The sequence below is a fragment of the Dromiciops gliroides genome, chromosome 6, assembly GCF_019393635.1.
Source record: "Dromiciops gliroides isolate mDroGli1 chromosome 6, mDroGli1.pri, whole genome shotgun sequence".
Classification (NCBI taxonomy): domain Eukaryota; kingdom Metazoa; phylum Chordata; class Mammalia; order Microbiotheria; family Microbiotheriidae; genus Dromiciops; species Dromiciops gliroides.
In genome coordinates, this window is record NC_057866.1 from 104,476,847 (window position 1) to 104,487,027 (window position 10,181).

At 41.9% G+C, this 10,181-nt stretch overlaps 4 non-coding genes across 4 annotated transcripts; 2 read left to right on the top strand and 2 right to left on the bottom strand.

Annotated features, from left to right (window-relative positions):
* Nucleotides 1-2,208: 2,208 nt before the first annotated feature.
* Nucleotides 2,209-2,282, bottom strand: TRNAN-GUU. Its single transcript has one exon. It is a non-coding gene; the product is annotated as a tRNA-Asn (tRNA).
* Nucleotides 2,283-2,715: 433 nt separating this feature from the next.
* On the top strand, nt 2,716-2,789 carry TRNAK-CUU. Its single transcript has one exon. It is a non-coding gene; the product is annotated as a tRNA-Lys (tRNA).
* A 5,799-nt stretch (nt 2,790-8,588) lies between these two features.
* TRNAA-AGC lies at nt 8,589-8,661 on the top strand. The gene has a single exon. It is a non-coding gene; the product is annotated as a tRNA-Ala (tRNA).
* An 821-nt stretch (nt 8,662-9,482) lies between these two features.
* TRNAA-UGC lies at nt 9,483-9,554 on the bottom strand. Its single transcript has one exon. It is a non-coding gene; the product is annotated as a tRNA-Ala (tRNA).
* Nucleotides 9,555-10,181: the final 627 nt, after the last annotated feature.

Consider the following 10,181-nt stretch of genomic DNA (forward strand, 5'->3'; position numbering starts at 1 on the left):
AAGTATACATTTTGTACTTTATTTTTCTTGATTTTCTTCTGTTTTCTTTCACAACCTGTCTAAAATGGAAATATGCTTTGCATGACTTCTCATGTATAATCTATGTCAAATTGATCTATTTCTCAAGAAGTGGGGAGAAAATTTGCAACTCAAAATTTTAAAAATTACAAATTATTACAAAAATAATTTACCAAAACATTACAAATAAAATTACAAAATAAAAATAAAAGTTACCAAAATAATTACAAAAAGTTAAAACTTTTTGTTTATGAAAATGGAAGTTGTTTCCCCTTGTTTAAACAAGGAGTGTCTCTTTTGGCTTATGTGCCTGGTTTTCAATGGCTTGGACCAACCAAATTTCTTCCAAGCCACAGTTGAAATCACATCTTTATGAGTTTTAGAGCAGATTTAATCAGCAATATTAAAAGAATATCTCAAAAGAATCCCTTTGTCCTCCAAGGAAATGACTTTAAGTTCTGTTTGAACTTAAACGAGATGCTAAACTTCTAATCATCAAGAAGCCAAGATGCCGACTCAGAGAACGTTCAGAAGCTTAACTTACTTTTTAACTTTTCTGAAGTTTGGGATAGATGCACACCTTTAGTGCAGATGTAGCAGGAAAGGAAAGAATTGAGAAGCACAAACCCGATATTCATATCCCAAAATGCTAAATAAATTTAAGACCTTAAAGAAACCAAAGCAAAAGCAGATGGAGGGCCAGCTAGGTGGCGCAGTGGATAAAGCACCAGCCCTGGATTCAGGAGTTCAAATCCAGCATCAGACACCTGACACTTACTAACTGTTTGACCTTGGGCAAGTCACTTCACCCTCATTGCCCCCCCCCATAACCACTTCACTTATAAAAGCAGATGGAGATGCTACTTATCACAAGGCAGCTTCACACATACAAATCCCCAACTCAACATCTCCAAAGTTGTTTGTACCTGCTTCTCAAGCTTCCTCTCTAGCATTCACTTATATTTTTTCAGGCGTTACTTAGCTCAAAGGAACCTAGAGGCCAACCTCCCAGATTTCGGGGACAGAGAAAATTTACCTTGACCTTTTTCCACTTCCTATCTTGTGAACTCCGAGTTACTCCTTTGTGGGAGGAAGGAAAGAAATGACGATTTATGAAGAACCTACTATATGCTAATATACCTTTATAAGTATGAACTATTTGATCCTCCTCACAGCAACTCTGCTAGATATTTACTCTTATAATCTTCATTTTGTAGTTAAGAAAACTGAAGCTGAGAAAAATTAGGTGATTTTCCAATCAGGAGCCACAGAATTTTTTTTGGGGGGGGGCAATGAGGGTTAAGTGACTTGCCCAGGGTCACACAGCTAGTAAGTGTCAAGAATTTATTTTTTTAAAGCAGGAGTGTGGTATCCAAATCTATAAATATGAATAATAATTGCAACAGCTAAGGGAAAGGCACAGTTCGGGGACCTGAACACCTGTTAGTACACGGTGGAAATAGACTGGGTGGGTGGTAATGAGGACTTGAATCAGAGGGGATGGGATAGTTGCCCTCGGGCGAAAAAAAGAGTAGACAGATTGAAGAGCTAGCTGACAGATAAGGAATCCACAGAACTTCAAAGATATCTTCTGTGACACCGCAGGAGGCAGTGTTCAGTCTCCTCAAATCCATAACTGTTGGTAACTCCCTGAAGCTTTAACACTGCTGTTCCCCTGTTTCTTCCTTCTTTTTTTGACATCAAAAGCTTCCCACTCTCCCAGTCTCTCTTCATACTCTCCCCCAATTTTGGGGGTTTGTGTTTTGCTCAATTCCTTGGAAATGCTTGTCTCTCTTCACTCTCATCCATTTTAAGAGATACACTGAGGTTCTGGTGGAAGGATGAATTCATTAAGGGGACTCTAGGACTTCCATGGATAATTCTATTTGTTTTTTGTTGTTGTTTTTAGTGAGGCAATTGGGTCCAGGGTCACACAGCTAGTGAGTGTTAAGTGTCTGAGGTCGGATTTGAACTCAGGTCCTCCTGACTCCAGGGCCGGTGCTCTATCCACTGCGCCATCTAGCTGCCCCGATAATTCTATGTGGGACAAATTGAAATAAGGTACTAAGGATGTAGACAGAACAGCAAGGTGGATATTTGGGAGTTGGTGCCTTAAAATGACATTTCCACACAAAAGCCAGAAGGGATAAGAGCTCTTTTCCATACGCACAAGTTATTTTTAAAACCATACGTCCCTGGGTGGGCTCGAACCACCAACCTTTCGGTTAACAGCCGAACGCGCTAACCGATTGCGCCACAGAGACAACCACAAAATGTACTGTTCCAGAATTCAGAATTCAGAATTCATGAGGAAAAAAACCCGGAATCTTGGTCTCTAAAGTGTCCTGATTATAGAACCCCGATAAGTCTGCAAGATTCCCATGATTATGTCTGAAACCTGGAATAAATACATGCCTAGAGAAGTGGAGCGATTGTGCCCAAGCTATGGGAGGAGAGAATTAGGAGGGATGAAGAAGGGGAGATTGAAAGTTTTCTTTTTTCTGGCTGGAATAAAGAGAATATTTGTATCCCTGGGTCTCAGGCTCCGAGACGAATCTTTTGATTCCTTCTTGGTATTTTTGAGGCTTATGTTTATTCAAAATTATGACTCTGAAGATACTTTATTGTTTTCTGGGGGGGGGGTGTTGTTTGGGGGAGGAGGGGTATTTTCTCTGGTCTAAATCGCTGTAGAATAAAGTCTCTGTGGCGCAGTCGGTTAGCGCGTTCGGCTCTTAACTAAGAGGTTGGTGGTTCAAGCCCACTCAGGGATATGCTGGGGGTTTTTTCCACTCCCTTCATATCCACAACTCTAGTTCTGACCTTACTTCAGTGTTCTCCACCTGTTTATTCACGCGCTTTAGTGAATAAAATTCCCTTTCGCAGCTACTCCGGACTTCTTGTTTTCTGTAACAATACTTAAGTCAAGCATTAGTAACGACCCTATGGGACGCTGAAGAAGACCAAAGGATTGGTTGAGTGTAATGACTCAGAATTAGAAAGAGGAATGGGTGGTCAGTGGTGTTTTTTAAAAACTGCCTAGAGTTTAAGGGAACAAGGGTGAAGAGTTGTGGGCATGACAGATCTGGGAGATCTTGAATTCTTTGAGAGGTTTTGTTGTGGGGTTTTTTTTCCCACGTCTCTCACGGTTCTATGCATTCTATCTCAGCAATATCTCTATGTGCTATAACTTTCCGGTCAAAACGTTCCAGTGGCATTCTCCAGCTTTCCACCTCAAGATCAAACAGTGTGTCTTTCTGTCCCCCTTTGTATGTCGCCACTTAAAGTAAACTCTCATAGAGTCACTGTGGTAAAAAACGGAAGTTTTAGCTGAATCATTTGAGAGTTGAGCTGCATGCTACTGAAGCAGCTTTTGAAGGACCTCCCTTTTGGGGAGGAGACGAACTTCTGGGAAGCCCTCTTAAAACTGAGGGAGAAATGGAAGTTCACTCTCTGGCTTTTAAAATTTAGCTGTGGCTGCTCACCGGTGAGAGGAAACACATGGTTTGTGTTCGGCTTTGGGAGTGCTGGTTCTCAGCCTGGTGGGCAGTTTGGCATTTGGTGAGTTTTATAAAAGAAAATAGACTAAGCTTAGATCTAAGATTATTCATTTGTATTTCTACTTCCCTATTTCCCTAATTGGTATCACCTTTTGTTGTCTAATTAATTCCCAAGCAGTAAAAACTAATCCCTCACAGATTAAAGCTCAGAGGCTTCTTTTTCTTAGTGGTCTGGGAGATATATATATATATATATATATATATATATATATATATATATAGTAACTGCCACAGAAAACATAACTCTAAATCACTTAGAATCCTTTTTAGCTCTCCTTCCTTTTACTCACCAGGAAGGTCTAAGGTTTAATGGGTCTATTTTTTTCTGAATTTATGTATTCTTTCTAATGTGTAAAAGTGATAAAATGTAAATTAGTGATATTCCATTTCAGTCTAACTCTGAGATCCCATGCTAAGAATGTTCCTAACAATTATGTAAATCTCTCCTTCTTTCCCTGGGTACTTCAACATACACACAATTAAGTGCAGTAATAAAGTAAACTGGAACTTAGACAAAACTGGTTGGTTGGTAGGTTGGGGGTTTTTTTTGGTTTGGTTTTTTGGTGGTGGTGGTGGTGGTGGTTTTTTTGTTTTGGGGTTTTGGGGGGGGCTTGGGGGGGGTTGGATTTTAGAACAATTGGCAGAAGTAAAAGCAAAGAGGCTCCTAAGAAACAAGAATTGTTAAAGGGAGGGAGGGAACAAGCATTTATGAAGCTATGTGCTAGACACTGTACTAAATGCTTTACAAATTTGCTCTTCACAGCAACCTTGGGAGAGTAGGAGATCTTATCTGTATTTTGTAGTTGAGAAAACTGAGGGAGAGAGAGAGATTGATTGACTTTCCCACGGTCACCCAGCTGGTAAGGGTCTGAGGTTGGAATTGAATTCAGTCTTTCTGGCAACAGACCTAAACTTCTATCCAGTGCAACACTTAGTTGCCTCTAGAGGAGATTCATCTCTCCTTAGAGAGAGAAAAAGAGGGCAGTGTGAAGAGGTAGAATTCACTTAGCCTTGTCATTGTAGCACAACGGGCAGCAGTTCATACATGTCCCTATTTTTCTTTCCCTTGGCTCAATCATACAGTCTCTGCAATTCAGTCATAGCATCCTCAGCTCCACACTCTTGAAGCATACCAATTGGCACAAGGCAGAACCAGGAACCAGTAGTACTTGACTTTTTCCTCATCACTTACCCTCAGTAATTTAGATCACTTACTGTTTCTTAGTTTCAGTTCTCCTTCTCCTTTAGTATTCAGGGAGGCTGACTGCTCTTTCAAACACAATTAGAGCCCACAGGATTTATTTGCACCTGCAGACACAGATTTCCAGTGTCCAACCTCATTCAAATCTCTTCGATCTCTTTAAAATGAGCTGCTTTTTAGTTACATGAGCTTCATCTTATAATCATGAAACTGATTTTTTTTTTAGTGAGGCAATTGGGGTTAAGTGACTTGCCCAGGGTCACACAGCTAGTAAGTGTTAAGTGTCTGAGGCCGGATTTGAACTCAGGTACTCCTGAATCCAGGGCCGGTACTCTCTCCACTGCACCACCTAGCCGCCCCATGAAACTGATTTTTAAGCCAAGTATAAGACTTTACTTTTTTGCCCATGATTATTTCATCTTTCTAAATGTTACAGTCTCCTAGCCCATTCAGATCTTTGTGGATCCTAACTCAGTTATCCAAACTGGTATTCCATTTTATGAGAGTGTCTTATCCACTGAGCTAAATCATTGGGCCTTCCTTAAAAGCAGTCAATTCCATGCTAAACTATTGAGTCTGTTGGAGTAGGTTGTGCTGTTACAGCACCTTCACCTGCTGGTAATAGCAGACAAGAACCAACAACTGAGTCATGAAAAGAGATACAATTCATATTTGTTCTCTAGCCCTGTGTTTCTCCGACTATTGTCTAAAGCTTAGGAAACACCTACTGCATTGAAGGTATGGAGTGATGGTAACTAGAATCATACCCAAGCCTATATTCTAGGAAAAGTTGGACACATGGAGCAGTTTATTGACTGATTTTAAGTAGTTATTTTAGTGTTACTTTGTTGTTGCTCCATGGAGAGGTACCCTGAGTCTGAAGGTTAGAGAACACTCACTGTACTAGAAGTTCTGGATTCTAGATTTATCTTTGTCACTATATGTAACTAGTTGTCTAATATGTGGAGTAACAATAAAGTAGCTGTGAATTCTTCTCAGAGACTGAAACTGTACATTTAATGACTATAGTAACTCCTTCAAGTGCCATTTACTTTTAATAATATTTCTTATGATTTTAAGAAGAAGAAAACACTGAACCAGGAAAGCCTCACCCTGGACAAAGCTAACCTTGTAATTTGTCCACTCTTCCTTTACCACTTCTGAACACTGTTGGACAGAATTGAAAAATTGAGTAGATTTCACTCATTATCAATGCATGACTGTAACTTCTGTCTCTGGTGCTTGGTAAGTCTTCTTATCCATTCTTAGTGGCTCCTCATCTCAACCCCCATAAAGTAGTCTTATACCTTTTCTCCCCTCCTCTAGAGAGTCTGGGGAATTTCTTACTTAATTCTTCAGATTTCCTTATATTTCAGAAGCTAAAGCCAGAGCAGCAGTGGAGGGGTAGAGGGGAAGGAGAAGGGGGGTCCTCAGGTTGAATCCTTCTGGAAATGATGTCGGGGAGAGGAAGGAGCCTTAGAAAGCAGGGAACCAGGGAGCCAAGGTCAAGTCAGTCTTAAGCGTGTAGACACACCATACAGGGGGACTGTGAAAGAGTGGGGAAATTTTGATTATACCCAGATCTGAAAACACACACCCAGAAATGTTTGAAGTTTGGAGAGGAAATCCCTGGAAACTCTGGGAAAGTTTATTTGTCAAGATTTAGCTCAGCTACCCTGGCATTAAGGCAATAGGAAGCTGGGGCTACTATCCTATGTGCCTGCAATGTCAATTTCCTCCACTGACTTCTGCTTTTCCCTGTGCCTCCTAATCTCTAGCTTCCCTCCATATTTTGAAATTTACTCAAGTGCAAGCTCAACATCAGTTTATCCCTCCCCAGGCTTCTGCTTTTGTTTTTTGACTTCAAAAGGTCTACCTCTTACACGACACAAATTCGATTCCCCCACGTCCCAGATGCTGGGAGAACATCTCATCCATGAACTTAGTCGACCTAAGGTAAGGTGGGCGATTAGCTCAAATAGCGGAGCGCTCGCTTAGCATGCGAGAGGTGGCAGATCGATGCCTGCATCCTCCACTTTTGATTCGATCTTTGAATTGTAAACCAGAGGTAACTGCTATATAATCAGACTCCATATATCTTTGGGGCAGAGATTCCTAGTAGGACTGAAGACCATTCCCTCCGTTACCAAGGTAGTGATCCTACTGTGCCTCCACCATCCCATGGGAACTATTCACAATTCCCACCCGTGTCCTTTGAAATAGATCAGTTGGCCAGTACTAGAATGAACATTTACAATTCACTGGTTGGTTTCCATGTCTTTGCTGTTGAGATTTGCTCCCAAATCCTTCTCCCATCCCACCCCAGCACTATTGTGTTCCTTCTTGAGGGGAGAGGGGATAGTGTTTCAACCATAACTAAAACTTTAAAGCCAAGAAGGGGATGAAACATCCCTATACCATATTTTGAGACACACTGAAATCCTCCCCGCCCAAATCCACGGGAAAACATTTAGAGGACTGGACTCAAAGACCAGATGAAGCTTTCTCTAACTGGGAGAACCTGTGCAAGTTTGTTTCATGGCTTTCAAGAATGCACCATACCAAAAAAAAAAAAAAAAGAATGCACCATACAAATCCCAAGGAACCGAAAAATAGAAAGAAAGCCCACTAAATAGCATAAGCTATTCATAGCTGCATTTTGTGCACTGACTGAACAAACTGTGCTTAGTCCTAATGCTCAGAGGCTTAATTAGGGAAATATGATTGACTATTCACAGCTTCCTAGGACAGCTATCAGGATAACTAGGAGCCATCACCTGGAAAGGTGGTTGGGCACCAGGCAGAACTGAGGCTGTTCCTAGGGAGAATTCTGTCTTTGTCACAAACCTCTGTTCTCCTTCCTCTGTGGCATTCTTATCCCCAGATGTTACCCAAAAGCAATTGGAAAAGGAAGGTCATTCTTTTCCCCTGGTCACTTGAGTTTGCAGTCAATGCCTGGTCCAAATCTTGTTGTTAAAACACTCAGCTACTAAGCAGGAGGTGTTGGTTTAGAATTCCAGCTGGATTCCTTTTTCTTTTCTCTCTCCCCTCCACTCTTACCTTCAGATTTAGCAACCTGGTTAAGGACCAGTGCAGGTCCTCTCTTCTGCCATCTTGGACTGCTTACAGGATTCCCCTGATCTGAAGCCAGGTAAGCCAACAAGCATTTATGAAGAACCTACTCTGGACAGGTTCCTAGGCTAGCCCTTGGCGAAGCAAAGACCAAAGTGAAGCAGTCTCTGCCCACAAGCAGCACAAGCTATAACATTCTACTGCATTCTAGGCAGGACAAACATCTTCTCTCAGGATTAATGGGTAACATTGCGCTGTGCCTTGAATGAGCAGAATATAATAGAGTTTTACAGCAGAAATGAGGATTGCTCTTTGGCCAAGGAAAGTAAGTCAGAAGACTGAGTATGTCTAGTTTGAGTTTGACATCTCTTGTCAGTATTGTTGTTTCAGACTCCCGGCAGAGCCCTGGATTTCATCCTGCTGGGTTTGTCCAGCCTCTAACAGGAGAGAGGCCGTGGTTACCTGAGCAAGAGTACTAAAAAACGGGACTGGGGGAAAAAGGGAGATCAAGGAGGAAGAGGTTTCTTCTTGTCTTTCTTTTCAAGTTTATCCTCTGCTTTGGGTTTATATTTGGCCCCTGCAGCTTTGCCTCCCATCTTTCCCTCTCGTCTCTGGTCCTGTCCACTCACGGAAGTAAGATGGTTTGGGGGTCTTAGGTTCCCAAGCACAAGCGACCGCATGAGAAATATGTAACCTTTCAGAACCTGTTAGGAAAGCTACAAGAAACTTACACTGTGCTTGGGGGATTAGCTCAAATGGTAGAGCGCTCGCTTAGCATGCGAGAGGTAGCGGGATCGATGCCCGCATCCTCCAGTTTTAAGTCCTTGTCTCTGTACCTAAGAAGTCAGCTTCAGTCGAACGTTTCTCTCCCTTTGTGACGCAGGAGAAAGGCTGGATCCAAGTACAGCTGAGGAGGAATTCCTGTCCACCTTCGCCTCACTCATTCACAACTCCCAGGTTCTATTATTACAGGCCTAAGTTAAATGCCCCACCGAAATGTCAGAAGACAGAAATAAAATAAAAGCCAATGAAGCCAATGTGTGCCTTGGAGACTATAGGAAGAGGAGCGACACCCAGCCATGCAGAGCAGAGTGAATCCACTGTCCATCTCTCTAATAACCACTCAACCACCTGGTCATATAAAGATAGGCATCCCTTTTGGATGTGAAAAAGTTTTACACGGAAAAGGCGGAGGTGTCTTCTAAAATGTCTGCAAAAGGCGTTTGGACTATTTCAAAGGGGAACCGTACCGAGGATAGAGCACATGGTAACTAGCTCTCCTCCTTCAGCTGCTAAAGAGACATGGGACTTTCTGTCCAGGAGTCCTGTAACGGGATACCAGCCGCTATCTGAAGGACCAGAAGGGCACGGATTCATCCCGAAAATACCTAAAGGCGACTGCAAGGGAAGGTTGTAAGCCTGGAGCTTGTGCGCTGGCTGATGGAAAAGAGAGTAATTCCAAGCGAGAAGAGTTAAAGAACAAACAGACTGTTGATTCAGGTACGGGGAAAGAACGGGAGCCTTCTTTATCTGTTTGACGCCTTCTTTGAGTGAGCTTGGCTAGGCAAAGGGAGAATATCTTTTATTTTCTTTTGCATGATTTTCTGAAATCGGAAACCTAAGAGAAAAAGAAGTGGAGATACCGGGGATCGAACCCGGGGCCTCACACATGCAAAGCGTGCGCTCTACCACTGAGCTACATCCCCGACTTTAAGATTGACCTCTTTACTATGAATTCTTGTGACATTACCTGTTTAGGTGAATGGTGAAAGTCTGGGAGGAACGGAATAAGCATTTATATAGTGCCTACTATATGCCAGACAAATTAAATATTAAATCATGTGATTCTCACAACAACCTTTCGGGGTAGGTGTTGTTATTATCCCCAGTCGAGGGAGGGAACCGAGACTGAGAGAGGCTGTGCCCCAGGGGTCACACAGCTAGTTAAGTGTGCCCTTAATTTCTTTTAAAATCAAATACTTTATGTCTGCCCACCTCCAGGGGGACAAGAGGGTGGGGGAAATACAAACTGACAAATTTCCCATCAACTGTGATCATCAGATTTTTATGTTAATACGACATGGTCAATTTTTGAAGGTGCTATTGACAGATGAGATGTACATTCCTTTCTATTTCAAATGACTAATCCCCAAGATCTATCATATATAACTTTGCTCAATTTTATTTAGGTCCTTTACTTCTGTCCTGTTTATCATTTGCCTAGATTTGTCTGGGTTTGAAAAATGCACATTGAATTCACTGGAAGTATAATAGTTTTTCTTCCAGCTCCTTATTTGAACTCTGTGTGATTCCTTATGCTTTAAATGTGTTTC